The 13,089-nt window shown below is 46.8% G+C and overlaps 1 protein-coding gene across 2 annotated transcripts in view; it reads right to left on the bottom strand.

The window, feature by feature from the left end:
- The window catches only part of DYRK1A (dual specificity tyrosine phosphorylation regulated kinase 1A), a 70,714-nt gene extending 60,404 nt beyond the window's left edge, over positions 1 to 10,310 (bottom strand). Inside the window, exons 1-2 of one of the 2 annotated variants that reach the window (XM_086883957.1) lie at positions 9,687 to 9,914; positions 9,476 to 9,537 (exon numbers count right to left, since the gene is read on the bottom strand). The gene's annotated coding sequence lies outside the window, so the exon portion shown is untranslated. Of the gene's footprint in view, positions 1 to 9,475; positions 9,538 to 9,686; positions 9,915 to 9,986 lie in introns of those variants that run through there. The other variant, XM_086883956.1, reaches the window with a different exon arrangement.
- Positions 10,311 to 13,089: the final 2,779 nt, after the last annotated feature.

Raw genomic sequence — 13,089 nt, 5'->3', positions numbered from 1 at the left:
CTGGAATTGTCTGCTGGGGAGGTGCTGGAGTCACCATCCCTGGATGTGTTTATTGAAGTACTGGATGTGGCACTCGCTGACATGGTTTGGTTGAGGTGTTAAGGATGGGTTGGACTCGATGATGTTGAAGGTCTCTTCCAACCTGGTGATTTGGTGACTTTGAGGTGTCACCCAATGACTTTGGGCTCTCACCAGGTGACTTTGGCTCTCACTGTCACTTCACCTTTTGGCTTTCGCTCCCTTGCTGGAGAGCAGCTCAGGGTGTTCTTTATTTCATGTTGTGTGCATGGAAAGCACACAAAGCTCTTCAAGATGCCAAAAATCCCTGAATTCCCACTCTTCATCCCAAAAATCAGGAGCTCCGTGCCTTAGGTCAGGCTGTATACAGAAAGTTTGGGTGATGGGGTTTTTCTGTATGTTAGATCCAATCACTGAAAAACTTCTTCATGGGATGTTGGGAAAATCCATTAGAATTTACTTGATTCAGATACTAAAATGTAGCATGAGAAAGTCCCAAACCTAAAACCAAGTACAGGGTCTGGACAGTGATCAATTACTAACTTCCACTTAAAAAAATTAAATTTATATACTTACTGCATAATAAAAGATAGTTCAGACCACCAAAAGCAAGAGAGAACTCTCCCATTTTTGTCAGCGCTTGAGTGCTTGACTTACTTCAGGAATTTTTATGGAAATAATGAATAAAATCAAGTGGAACTCCACAGGGACAGTCAAAACTGGAATGTTGGGAGGAAGACCATGCTTCCAACCTATGGAATATAATCCACACCTGTTTGCTCAAGTACATCAAGGAAGTTTATGTATTTGGCACTGTCAGGCTGGGGGCTCAGATGTTGCAGAACACACATAATGACTAACACAAAACTCAGAAATTGCATTCTGGGCCCACTCTGTGATTGCTGAAAATGTATCTCGAGCTTCAGCCTCACCTCAAACCACAGCCCTCGGAGTCTTTTGTTTTATTCAAACAAAAATCATGCAAAGATGAAAATTAAGATTTGTTTTTCAAACTAGCAGTGGTCCACAGGAAGAAAGTAACAGCAAAGCAGGTAAAGAAACTTGTATCAGAAAACACCAAGGGACTTTTTTCAAATATGGAAGTCTAAACATTAAATTCTTCATCCCATATTCAAAGTCTTGTATAGAAATAATCACGCATTCTCATATTTCAATAAAATTAGGTAGGAACTACAAGACTCAAAATCTTAACAAAAAAGTGAGGCCAACACTTACAAAATACTGGGTTATACTATGTAGTCCTAGGACTATAGTTCTGAGGTAGGAAAAAACAGTGAGAAATATTTTAAAAATGAGGAATGACATAAGGAAGGTCAGTTAAGTCCCCCCTCTCTCTTAGCAGACTTTGGAAATACACATTAAAGGACAGCAAATATCAGCTGAGGAAATCTTTGTCACACACACACAAAAAATACTGGCTGATCTCAATCAGAACATGTTTCTGATTTACAAATAAATAAATAAATTAAGAACTGGAAGTTATTACACTGGACAGAAAAGGGAATAAAAGAAAGAAAAAAACCCCAAAAGACCATCCCAAGTAAACCTCCTGTGCTGCAGAATGTGAGCCTACCATGAACTTCTCAGTACCAGGAGATTTAATAACATGAACTACTCCAATGTGGCCTTTCCTTTATTTTCAGATTTTTTAAAAGCATTTAAAGCTAAGGTTGGGTTTTGAGCAGTGGAATCAAAGCCCCAGTCCCTTCCCTGCCAGTCCCCACACAACCAGGGCCCAGCCTGCCCAGAGGTCACTGCTCAGCTCCCTTTGGTGTTTCCAAACCAAAGCACCACGTGCGCGCGCTGGCAGCGCGGCCGGAGCCCTCGGAAAAATGTCACTTTGTCACATGTGGACATTCCTTCCTCCACACACCAAACACAGGGCTGGGTGGGCCTGTGCCACTCCATCTTTTACATTTCACTTCATTAGAACAGCAGCTAAACTGAAACAGGTTTTTAAATAAATCTGTTCCATTAAAGTGGCATTTTTCTAAGTTTTGCAGGAGGGGGTGATTTCAAGATGCAACACTGGAATTTTGTGAACTGCAAGGAGAACTTGTTTTCTCATTTCTTGAAATAACTGGGTGCTGATTAAGAACACCCAGCAGAAAATTAGAATTAAATACTTGCTTTATGCAGGTGTAATACAACCATTATACAATAGTTACACAATTCTTCCCTTTGCATAATAAGAAGAGGAAAAAAAAGAAGGGTTTTTAAACCAGGCTTCAGAAGAGAGAACTTGATAACACCACAACTTGGCCAACTGGTTTTCCTTGATTTATTGGCTTCTGCAATAAATTAAATGGAAATATTCTAGCAGAAACTTGGGTTTGGGTTTACTGTGTGGCAGTAATCAAGTCAATGGGCACTGGGTAGAACCTTCAAACCCACTTTTAGAAATCTGTGTCCAATTCTAATGGTTCCTTATAGACGAAGAGTATTTCTGGTGCCCATCACATGGAGCAAAGTCCTCTGGACTCCAGAATGAGACCCAAAGTAGTCAGAATTGTCAACAAGCACCAAGGAAAGCAGTGCAGAGCCTGTGCTCCATCTGCCTCCACCTGTGCTCCTGGATTTCTCAAGGTTTCAACACTGAGCTCATAAAGTTTTAAAATGTCCATGCTGTGAACATGACTCTGGTTAATTTAACTCCACAGAGATACATAAATGAATGTTGTGATGGGTCAGACACTGCAAGGCTCACATGGACACTGCACTCGTGGAAAACACAGCTGAGAACATCCCCAGAACAACCCTGCAAGGAGAAAGGATCAACCCTCCTGAAGGGCCATATCAGAGACATTATTTCCATTCACACCTCCAGATTATGAGTTTTAGACCTTCTATCATTAAGCTTTTGTACAGCAGACTGTCAAATTACAATAATTACCATAACTCACAACCTTTTTATTTACAAACCACAAACACATGGATTTTCCCAAAGCTGTCATAGAAATTCTGTAGAGCAGCATGTGAGGAATGGATGGGGATCTCCAAGTCAGGAAATCTGACACAGAAAGAAATAATACTTACTCCATGTTTTAAATACAAATAAAAACAGAAATCAGATCCCAAGAAAGGACTCAGATTAATACAACACAAACTCAAGCAATTCTTAATTGTCCTTATAAAAGCTTTACCTGTACAACACAGTCTCTTACATTCTTTTCACTCAGACTTCAACTGTCTCATTTGTGATGCTGTCTCTAGTAGAGGTAGTTCACAAAAAAACACATCATTTCACTTAGAATTTAAGCTTTATAATTAAGCTTTATCATTAATAAATATATACTAAGCTTCTTAAAAGTAATAAACCACCACAAGAAGTTTCAGGAGCTACAGGAGTCAATCCAAGTGAAGCTGTAGTAACTGGGTAGTTGCAGAGTAGTTAATACTACCCAGAGTTGCACCTACTCCTGCCTCTGATTTTGGGACAAAGAATCAGCAAAGTTTGGAGCTTTTGGTTAGAGTTTGACTTCAGCAAAAGTTTAAAAACTGTGTCAGGGACAGAGACAGTGGGACCCAGGGCACTCTCAGCAAGTGACAAGACATGGAGGTGTGTGGGGCAGACACAGAGGAGGGGTGGCATCCACAGGGACCCGGACAGGCTGGAAAGGTGGGGCTGTGAGAGCCTCGTGGAGCTCAGCAAGGCCAAGAGCCAAGGTCCTGCACCTGGGATGGGAAATCCCAAACACAAACCAGGCTGGGTGGGAATGGATGGAGAGCAGCCCTGAGGAGGAGGATTGGAGGTGTAGGTTGGTGAGAAGCTCAATGTGTTCTTAGCCCAGAACCCCCCATGCCCTGGGCTGGGAAAGGGGGAATTCTGTCCCTGTGCCCTGCTCAGGTGAGACCCCACCTGCAGAGAGACCACCCCCAGCCCTGGGACCAGCCCAGGGAGCAGCTGGAGCTGCTGGAGAGAGCCCAGAGGAGGCTCCAGGATGAGCAGAGGGATGGAGCAGCTCTGCTGGCAGCAAAGGCTGGCCCAGCTGCCATTGTTCAGCCTGGCCAGGAGAAGCTTTGGGCTGAGCTCAGGGTGGCCTTGCAGGGCCTGAAGGAGCCCCAGGAAAGCTGCAGAGAAACAATTGCCAAGGGCTGCAGGGCCAGGAGCCAGGGAATGACTGCCAGGGGCAGAGGGCAGGGCTGGATCTTGGGATCTTGGGCAGGAATTGTTCCCTGGCAGGGTGGGCAGGGGCTGGGATGGAATTGCCAGAGCAGCTGGGGCTGCCCCTGGATCCCTGGCAGTGCCCAAGGCCAGGCTGGACATTGGGAGCTGCTGGGACAGTGGGAGGTGTCCCTGGTCATAGCAGGGGGTGGCACTGGATGGGATTTAAGGTACCCTCCCAACCCAAACCATCCTGGGATTCCATGAAAAATCTGATTTTATTGGGAAGACAGAGATCCATAGGTGCAACCACACACACATCCAGCATTTGCAGGAATGCTCCTTTTCCTGCACAGGGCCTGCCATAACAATCTCAGTTTCTGAAGGCACACTCTGACATTGACTGAAAGTCACCCCAAGTACAAGAGCACAGAATTCAAAGCTTAGGAACATCTCATGATGGTGAAAAATGTGCATTAAGCTGTTATTCCACAACACTGACCCAGTGTTTGTTGTATTTATGAGTAACTTCTATAGAAATGAAAACTACCAGGATCTTGTAACATTAACAAAGAAATCAATGTATTTCAAACACTAACTCTGGCACAGCACTACATTAATGCCTAATTATCCACAACTTGGAAAGAATAACAATAAAGAAGCCAGAATCAGACATGATCCTGGAAAGTTACTGAGCTTCCAGTATCAATCAGATTTTGAAAGAGTGTATGGAAACTGATTTGTCTTTGACCACACCCCCCCCCTTTATGTATTTAATGCATAAGTCCTGTTAAAACTGCATTTAAAAACAGGAATATATGTGGTTATACAGCTGTAAATAAGGATAAAGCTGTAGTTACAACCAGACAGGGCAGAGATCAGCGTGAGGGAACTCAGAGTGACCAGGAAAACACAGAACTGAGGAAGTACCAACACATTCACTTCCCTGAAAATATTTCTCTCCTCTTTTAACCCCTTCCTCGAGTTTTAACTCAAACTGATACCAGGGGAACAAAACTGCTCCCTCTGCAAAGGAGATGCTGGATGTTGCAACAGGATCACAGTAAATGAGTTATTAGCAATTTATGGAGTTCACAGAAGCACAAATCATGAGCTGGACACATACAGGGAAAGGGGATTTGGAATGAAATGTGTTTGTAGTCAGGGAATCACAAAACCAATGAACAGCAGGTTTTTGGGACACCAGGATTTAAAAGTTTCACTGGCAAGTTCAATTTAATCATTAAAATTATTTACTTATGCTTTTGTGAACTAGTCATCCTACTAATTTGATTTATTTTTTCCAGTAACTCAACAAAATCCAGTCTAATTTTTTTCCCATTATTTTTTGAAGGAACGACTCTGCCATCAGAAATCAATTTGTACATTTCCATCCCTCTCTTATTTCACCATCCAAACAGTTACCAAAAAGAAAGAGAAAACTTTTCAACACAAAGAGGTATTAATGTATTATTAACTATTCCTTTAACTGACTCACAACACAGTCTATTTTTATTTGCCTCTGGGGGAAAAGAAAAAGAGGGGAAAAAAAGAATACAAGGAGGCTTTGGAACTTTATGTAACATCAATTGAAAGCTTGGTCTCTCCCAGCTGGAACAAAACTGACACTTAATGGAGTTAATTTTACTTTCATTTACTCAGTTTCACTTTCAGGTACTTGGTGCTACCCAGACCATGGAAACTTCACACGAAGAATGTTTACAAATAGGTGTCAGCTCGTGGTGTTTCAGTTACAGAACCATATCCCTGCTTTTCCAAAATTCTGAGCTGGGATTTAACTGATTTTGTTTTCCTACAGGGGACTGAAGCAGCACCAGAGTTTTCCCACTGTATGGATGCAGGCAGAGCTGACTGGGAACTGTCTCCCACATTTCCCTGGCCCTTCAGTGGGGATTCTCCCTGAAAATCATCAGGACAGGACACTTTGGAATAAATAACGAGATGATAAAGCAAATATCTGTCAAAGTGAGCCATACCAAGGGTTAGGACAAACCAGAGCCCTGTTCTGAAGGAATGAAATCCATTGGTACCAGCAAAAGCTGTCCAGTTATTTCTCCAGTCATTCTGGGATAAATGAGAATCAAATGCAGAATTTTACCTTCCTTCCCCTAAAGAGGAAAAGACAGATAAAAAAATGGATAATCACAGCAATTCTATTGGTATATTGTGTCACCTTGAAGAGCCAGCACTGGACAACTCCACATATGGAACATGTCTTTGTGGAAGTAACAATTCCTGATTTTCCAAAGTTGCTCTGATGTTCTTAAGCCATCCAAAGACTACAGTTCCCATAAGCCTCCTCTTGAAGGACCCATGGAGGTGAGGAAGGAAAGGAAGAGCATTCCCCTTCTCCTGATTACTTCTTTCTTCCCTCAGAAGCTCACAAGAACAGTTCACTCAAGACAGATTTTTGGTATTATTTCAAACAGTCTTGGAACAAAAAAGATCTCTCACTGCAAAAGCATCAGAGTCTGAGTGGACATAAAGTTATTACATAATTTTTGTGAAAATGTATTTCTTACCAACCTCTTAGCAAAGAAGAGATGAAACTGTAAACTCAACAAATAATGTATTGTACTCAGTTATAAAGACAAAAGCAGCAGTTCTCTGTAAATAATCCTATTCTACAACAACAGATCTATTTACAAAAGGATTTCAGAAGTTATACAACTCCCATAATATAAAGGCATCAGAAAGTTTTGTACTTCATTGTGGAGAACACTCTCCAAATGGCATTCAAAATGACCATGGAAAGGATAAACAGATACAAGGCTGCAATTCTCACTCAAAAACACAAATTGTCACCACAGCTTTCAACCTGCAGTCCCACAGCCAGCCTTAAAAACACCTGAAATGAACAGGTTTTAAGAGGAATTCCCAGAAGATAATCTAACTATAGCAACAAAAAGTGCTTTTTTTGGTACCAGTAAGTTTTAGTCTTCAAATCAGCACCCATTTGAGCTCAGATGAAGCTGTGAAATGCCTGTATGGCAAATAAAGGCTCCGGTTTTGTGTGTTTATTCTTTTCACATACCATCTGAGCAGGTGGTCCAGTTTCAAACATGACTTTAAGATGTGGCACATGTAAGCAAGTCTGTCCTAATTAAATGTCACTTGAAAAGCTCTGACAAGGCACAGTTTTTTTTCCCGGACACCAGTGGTGTTCTGCTACTTTGTTTAAACTATCAACCAGTTTGCAGAAGTCGCTGATGGCCATCACGTGCTAATTCCCAGTCTGCACAACCCCCCAGACTTCCAAAAGGGATAAATTCCCGGTGAGTCCCTCGTTGTTTCACACAGGAGAGGGAATCCTGCCCATAAATCGGCACTGAAACGGAGAACTCTTGGCTGCTATTAGGTAAAATTATCCCTGTCACTGTCCAGCGAGGGGGAGGGGATGCCAATGACAAGTCCCAAATCCACCCAAGTATTGATGCAGGAACTGTAACACTTGCTACTCCTGTAACCAACCCCAGCCTAGAGCCTGGAAACAATATCAAACTCTTGACCTATTGCCCTCCTGGCTTAAGAAAACCCCGCTCGCTCTTAAATTTTGAGCAAGATCTACTTGTTTCACCCAAGGAATATTCCAAAGCCATGAATTAAACTCAATAAGCTTCATAAACTTGGACGGAATTTTTAATTCACAGCAGAAAATGTAAATTTAACACTTCACACACATATTCTACTTCAGACTGCAAATAAAAAGTCTAGTTCTAAATAATTCATGTAAGCCAAAAACATGAAGCGTAGCCTACAAAAGTATCTATATATATACACACCAAATATATATAGATAATAGTTAACAAATACTAGCTCAGAGTTATTTTCAGTGTTATTATTCTAACTCTATAAAGTATAATTAATTTTCCAAAAATATCCAACCTACAGAGGTTGGGGGGAGGGCGGCGTAGAGAAAGAGAGAAATAAGTTTACCAAAACTTTTTAGGGCTACAGACTATTCCAGGGAGGGAAGTTAAATTCTGCTTGGTTACAGGCAGAGAATTAAATCCTACCAGAAACTAAATGTTTACTAATTTATCACCAGCTATCATCTACGTGTTCTTCAACTTCCCACACCTTTCTTGAGGAAGACGAAAGGAAATACTAAGAAGATAATAAAAAAAAGTTGTTAACTTGTACAAATCCAGGCCCCCATGAAACTCCATCCACCTCAGTGTGACTACAAGTACCTCCTGGCTAAAGTTAACAGCACACTCTCATTCGGATTCAACCAGGATGGTTGTCAAAAACACGCCTGTCCATTTATTTTGGAGTCAGCTACTCTGTCTTTGTTGATTTTAAATAACAATAAATGTTTATTTCCCCCGATGGCTGTGGAGTAATAGGAGAGCTAAGTAACAGCAGCAATCTAGAGACATGATCAAAGAACCCCTACGTGGTCTTTGGACGGGCTAAACCCAAAACTTCAAAGCCGACTGAGATTCAAAAACACGCCAATTTCTAAATTTCGAATTCCAGGACTTTTAAATGCGTTTTGTGATCCCGCGGCGGCGAGAGGGAACTCTGGCCACTCCAGAAGAGCACCCAGTGTATCCGAGAAGAGCTCCAATTCCTCCAGCAACACAAAGCTGGATCCCTAAAAGGCTGCGGCCAGCTAGTAAAATATGGAATCAGGGAATCATTAATGATGGAAAAGACTTCCGAGAGCATCGAGTCCAACCTACGGCCACCTTGTCAACCAGACCATGGCACCGAGAGCCACGTCCAGCCTTTCCTTAAAGACCTCCAGGGACGGTGCCTCCACCACCTCCCTGGGGAGTGCCCGTGTGTCCCTGTCTGTCCCTGTGCCTGTGTGTCCCTGCGTGTCCCTGTGCCTATTCCCAACGCTGCTCCCTCCTCCTCCCCACCCCCACCGAAGGGATGACAGGCACCTCGCTCAGGTAACTCCTTCCCCATCTCCCTCCACCTTCTCCACCCGCCCCACCGGCCCCTCACAGGTGCCGGGGCATCCCAATCTTCCCCTACAACAGGTGATGCTCCAAGTCCTGCCGCCCTCCTCGCCGCCAGCCCGGCCCGAGCCCTCGCACCCGCCCACCGCAGGGCGTTGCGCATAACACCGAGAGGCTCCGGGCGAGCTCCCTTCCTCCATCGCCGCTCCCAAGGCCCGGGAAGCCACAGCCGCGCTCCAAGGGGAAAAAGGCCGCGGGCTGCGGAGGGGCGGGCGGGGATGGATCCCGGCCCTGCCGCCGCTCCCGCTCTAAGATGGCAGCGAAGCGCTGCGGCCCCTCCGCCGCGGGCCCGGGCGAGGCGGCCCCGGCTCGTCCCGCGGTGCGGCGTCTCACTCACCCGTGCGGCGGCTTCTCCCGGGGCGAGGCCTCTCCCTCCGCGGGGCGAGCGCCGGGCGCGTCCTCCCGCTCTTCCCCGGGGGCCTCGGCGGCGGCGGCGCCTCCTCCTCCCTCGGGCCGCGGGTCTGCCCGCGGTGGGAAGGGGAGCCCGGGCGGCCCGGCGGGTCCCCGGCCGGGCTCTGGGTGTTCGCTGCCCTCACAAAATGGCGCGCGGTCCAAACCTGCGCAGCGCCCGGCGGCGGCTCGGCCTCGCCTCGGCTCGGCTGCGATCGGCGGCCTGAGCCCCGGCCGGGAGCGCGGGGACAGCGGCGGGGGGAGCGGGAGGAGCGGGAGGAGGAGGAGGAGGAGGAGAAGGAGGAGGAGGAGGGGATGGGGGGAAGCGCAGCGCCGTACCGAGCCCCCGGGAACTCCTCGCTCCCTCCCTCCCTCCCCCGCCTGCCAGCCGCTACCTCCTCCCCCTCCCTCCCTCCCCGCCCGCTCCTCCTTCCCTCCCTCCCTTCTTCCTCACGAACCGGCTTCGCTTCCCGCACCGCCGCCGCCGCCTCAAGCCGGGCCGCGCATCCCCGGCGGGACCCTCGGAGCGCACTTTTTTTGCGTCCCTTCTTTTTCCTTTTCCTTTCGCGGTGGAGGTCGGAAGAAGGAGAAGGAAAAAGAAAAACTAAAAAAAAAATATAATAACCCCGAGATTCTGACGGAAGTGGAGCTCTTCGCTCGTGTTTTTTATTATTATTTTATTTTGTTTTAATTTTTTAACGGTTTTTTTTAAATTTTTTAAAAAAACCCCAACTGACAAAATGGCGGCGGGGGCGAGCCTGTTGCCGTGGCAACTGTCAATCACCCGCGGCCGGGCGGGAGACAGCGCTGACGTGGGGAGGCAAGGGCGGGCCGCGCTCTCCATGGCAACGGCTCCTTCCCCCCCTCCTTCCCGATCCATGCCCGCCCGCCCTCCGGCGTGTGACGGTGTCGGCGGCGCTGCGGGCCGGGATGGCCCCGGCGGGGCGGGGAAGGGGAGCGGCCGCCATTCCCGGTGAGGGGGGACCCGGCGGCTGAGGCGGTGCCGGCCCCGGCCCGCAGGGGGCGCCGGGAGCGCGAGGCCGAGCCCGCCGGGGCTTCCCGCCCGCCGCCTGTGGGGAGGGACAGGGCCGGGCACGGAAAGCGAGACATTGCCGAAAAACCGATCCAAAAACGCCCTGGAAGGAGCCTGGAGTAGCAGTCTCGATCTGCTGAGGGAAGGCTCCTCTCCCCTCCCGTCGCAATTACGTCCACGGGTCTTTCTCGACCCGCTTAAAAATATCACGGCTGAAAACGAGTTGGAAATTGTGGTAAAAATCGTCCGATGTGGGAGCCTCGACGTGTTGGGCGAGTCACGGGATTCTAGAAGGTCTTTTCCCCCTCAGAATTGCATCCAGGGGTCTTGTCCCCTCAGAAAATCAATATATTCCATCCAAGAACAAGTTAAAAAACGCACTAAAAGTCACCTGGTGTGGGAGCATTGAGCTGCTGAGGGAAGGCTCTTTTCCCCTTGAAATTCCATCCAGGGCTTTTTCTAATTTTCCTCAGAAAAAAATATATATTCCCCCAGAAATTAGTTGGGCATGGGAGCCTCAAGCTGCTGAGGCAAAGCTCCTTTCCATTCAGCATCCAGGGGTCTTTCTCATCCCCCTCTGAAAATCCATATATTCCCCCAAAATGGGTTTAAAAATGCACTAAAAGTAGCTTGGTGGGGGAGCCTTGAGGTGCTGAGGGAATAACAGAATAAAAGGCTCTTCTCCCCTTGGAATTGCATCCAGGGGTCTTCCTCATCCCCCTCGAAAAATCAATACATTTCCCTAAAAATGAGTTAAAATATGCACTATAAGTAGCCCTGTGTGGGAGCCTCGAGCTGCTGAAGGCTCCTTTCCCCTTGGAATTGCCGTATCGGTGCTTCCAGCCTAAATCTGTGACAGGGGGTTTTTAATGTTTTTGGGTTTTTTGTTTTTTTTTTTTAATTTCTGGAATGCCCACAAAGATCAAAAAGTAGAGACTGGCCTTTATCTAATACTTTAATTCTGACGTGTGATACTTTAATCTAGTCATTTCAGTTCCCAGCCAGCCTCCTTGGAGAAATTAGGACATGTTACTTGTTCCATTTGCTTTTTCTTCCTGTTTTAATATTTTTTTATCTTGGCTTAAAAGGTGGAAATAAGCAGCCAAGGATTGGCAGACGGATGCAGCCACAGCCAAAGCCCCCCAAATAACTGAAGTGTTGAGAATTTTACTTAAATTGTGTAATCACAGAATCCCAGAGTGGGTTGGGGTGGAAAGGACATCAAAGCCCATCCAGTGCCACCCCTGCCACGGCAGGGACACCTTCCATTATTCCAGGTGGCTCCAAACCCCAATGTCCAGCCTGGCCTTGGGCACCTCCAGGGATCCAGGGGCAGCCACAGCTTCCCTAGAAAACCTGTGCCAGGGCTTCCCCACTTCCCAAGGAAGGATTTCTCCATCTAAACCTCTCTTTTTTTTTAGCTTAAGGCCATTCCTGTTTGTCGCCGCAGTCCCTTGTGCAAAGTCCCTCTCCAGGGACAGGGGTGCACAGGGAAGAGCAGGGGAACCATGGGAGCACCCCAGGAGTGACAGGGAGGTGTTAGGTGAGTTGAAATTATTTATGGAATTGCGCCTTCCAGCCATGGGAGGTGCCTGGGAGCACCATGATTTAAGAGGTGCTTTCTCCTTCCCCACAGCCCTGGAAAGATTTGAGGTCACTTGGAGCTGCTTTTGACACTTCTCTTGTTGACTCTGAGCCAGAATGTGGTTCTTGTCCTGGGATGTGGAAAGCAACTCCTGAGGGAGCTGGGAAAGGGGCTCAGCCTGGAGCAAAAGAGGCTCAGGGGGCCCTTGTGGCTCTGCACAAGTCCCTGGCAGGAGGGGACAGGCAGGGGGTTGGACTCTCAGGGAAAGGAGGAGAGGAAATGGCCTCAAATGGCACCAGGGGAGGCTCAGGTTGGAGATTGGGAAAGAAAATTTCCCTGGAAGAGCAGTCAGGCCTTGGGATGAGCTGCCCAGGGAGGTTTGGAGTGGCTGGAATTGTCCCAGAGGAGTCTGGATGTGGCCCTTGGGGACAGGGTTTGGGGTGATGCTGCTGGGGCGGGGGTGGCACTGGGTGATCCTGGAGGGCTCTTCCAACATGGACAATTCCAAGATATCAAAGGCCAACAACCTCAGCCCAATCTCTCAGTCAGGAAGGACAGCTCCGCTCTCAGAGAGGAGCAAGGGGAGACATTCCCTGAGGATTTTTTCCCCTCTAAAATCTCTTTCTGGTCTATGTCAGTGCAGTGACAGAATAGTTTTTCTGTTGCGCAGTGTAGGCAACTACAAAGCTCACAGAAATTTGTTACACTGTTCATTACTGTAACTTCTTGGGGTTTGGGGTTTTTGTCTGGTTTTGAGGGTTTTTTTACTAACACTTAAAAATATTACAGACTTTTCAAGAGTTTGTGCATTTGCTCAGTCATCCTCTACTTTTATTTTGCTGGCTATACCCAAGCTCTGGCACTTTGGGCAGAGATAAAATGTCCTTTAAATGGTGATGACATCTTCTTAAAATGTTGCTTTTCCATCACAAACAACTAGATA

This window comes from Cyanistes caeruleus, chromosome 3, assembly GCF_971803275.1.
Source record: "Cyanistes caeruleus chromosome 3, bCyaCae1.hap1.1, whole genome shotgun sequence".
Lineage (NCBI taxonomy): Eukaryota > Metazoa > Chordata > Aves > Passeriformes > Paridae > Cyanistes > Cyanistes caeruleus.
The sequence above is the reverse complement of the archived record's forward strand: the minus strand, read 5'-3'. Positions and strand labels throughout refer to the sequence as shown.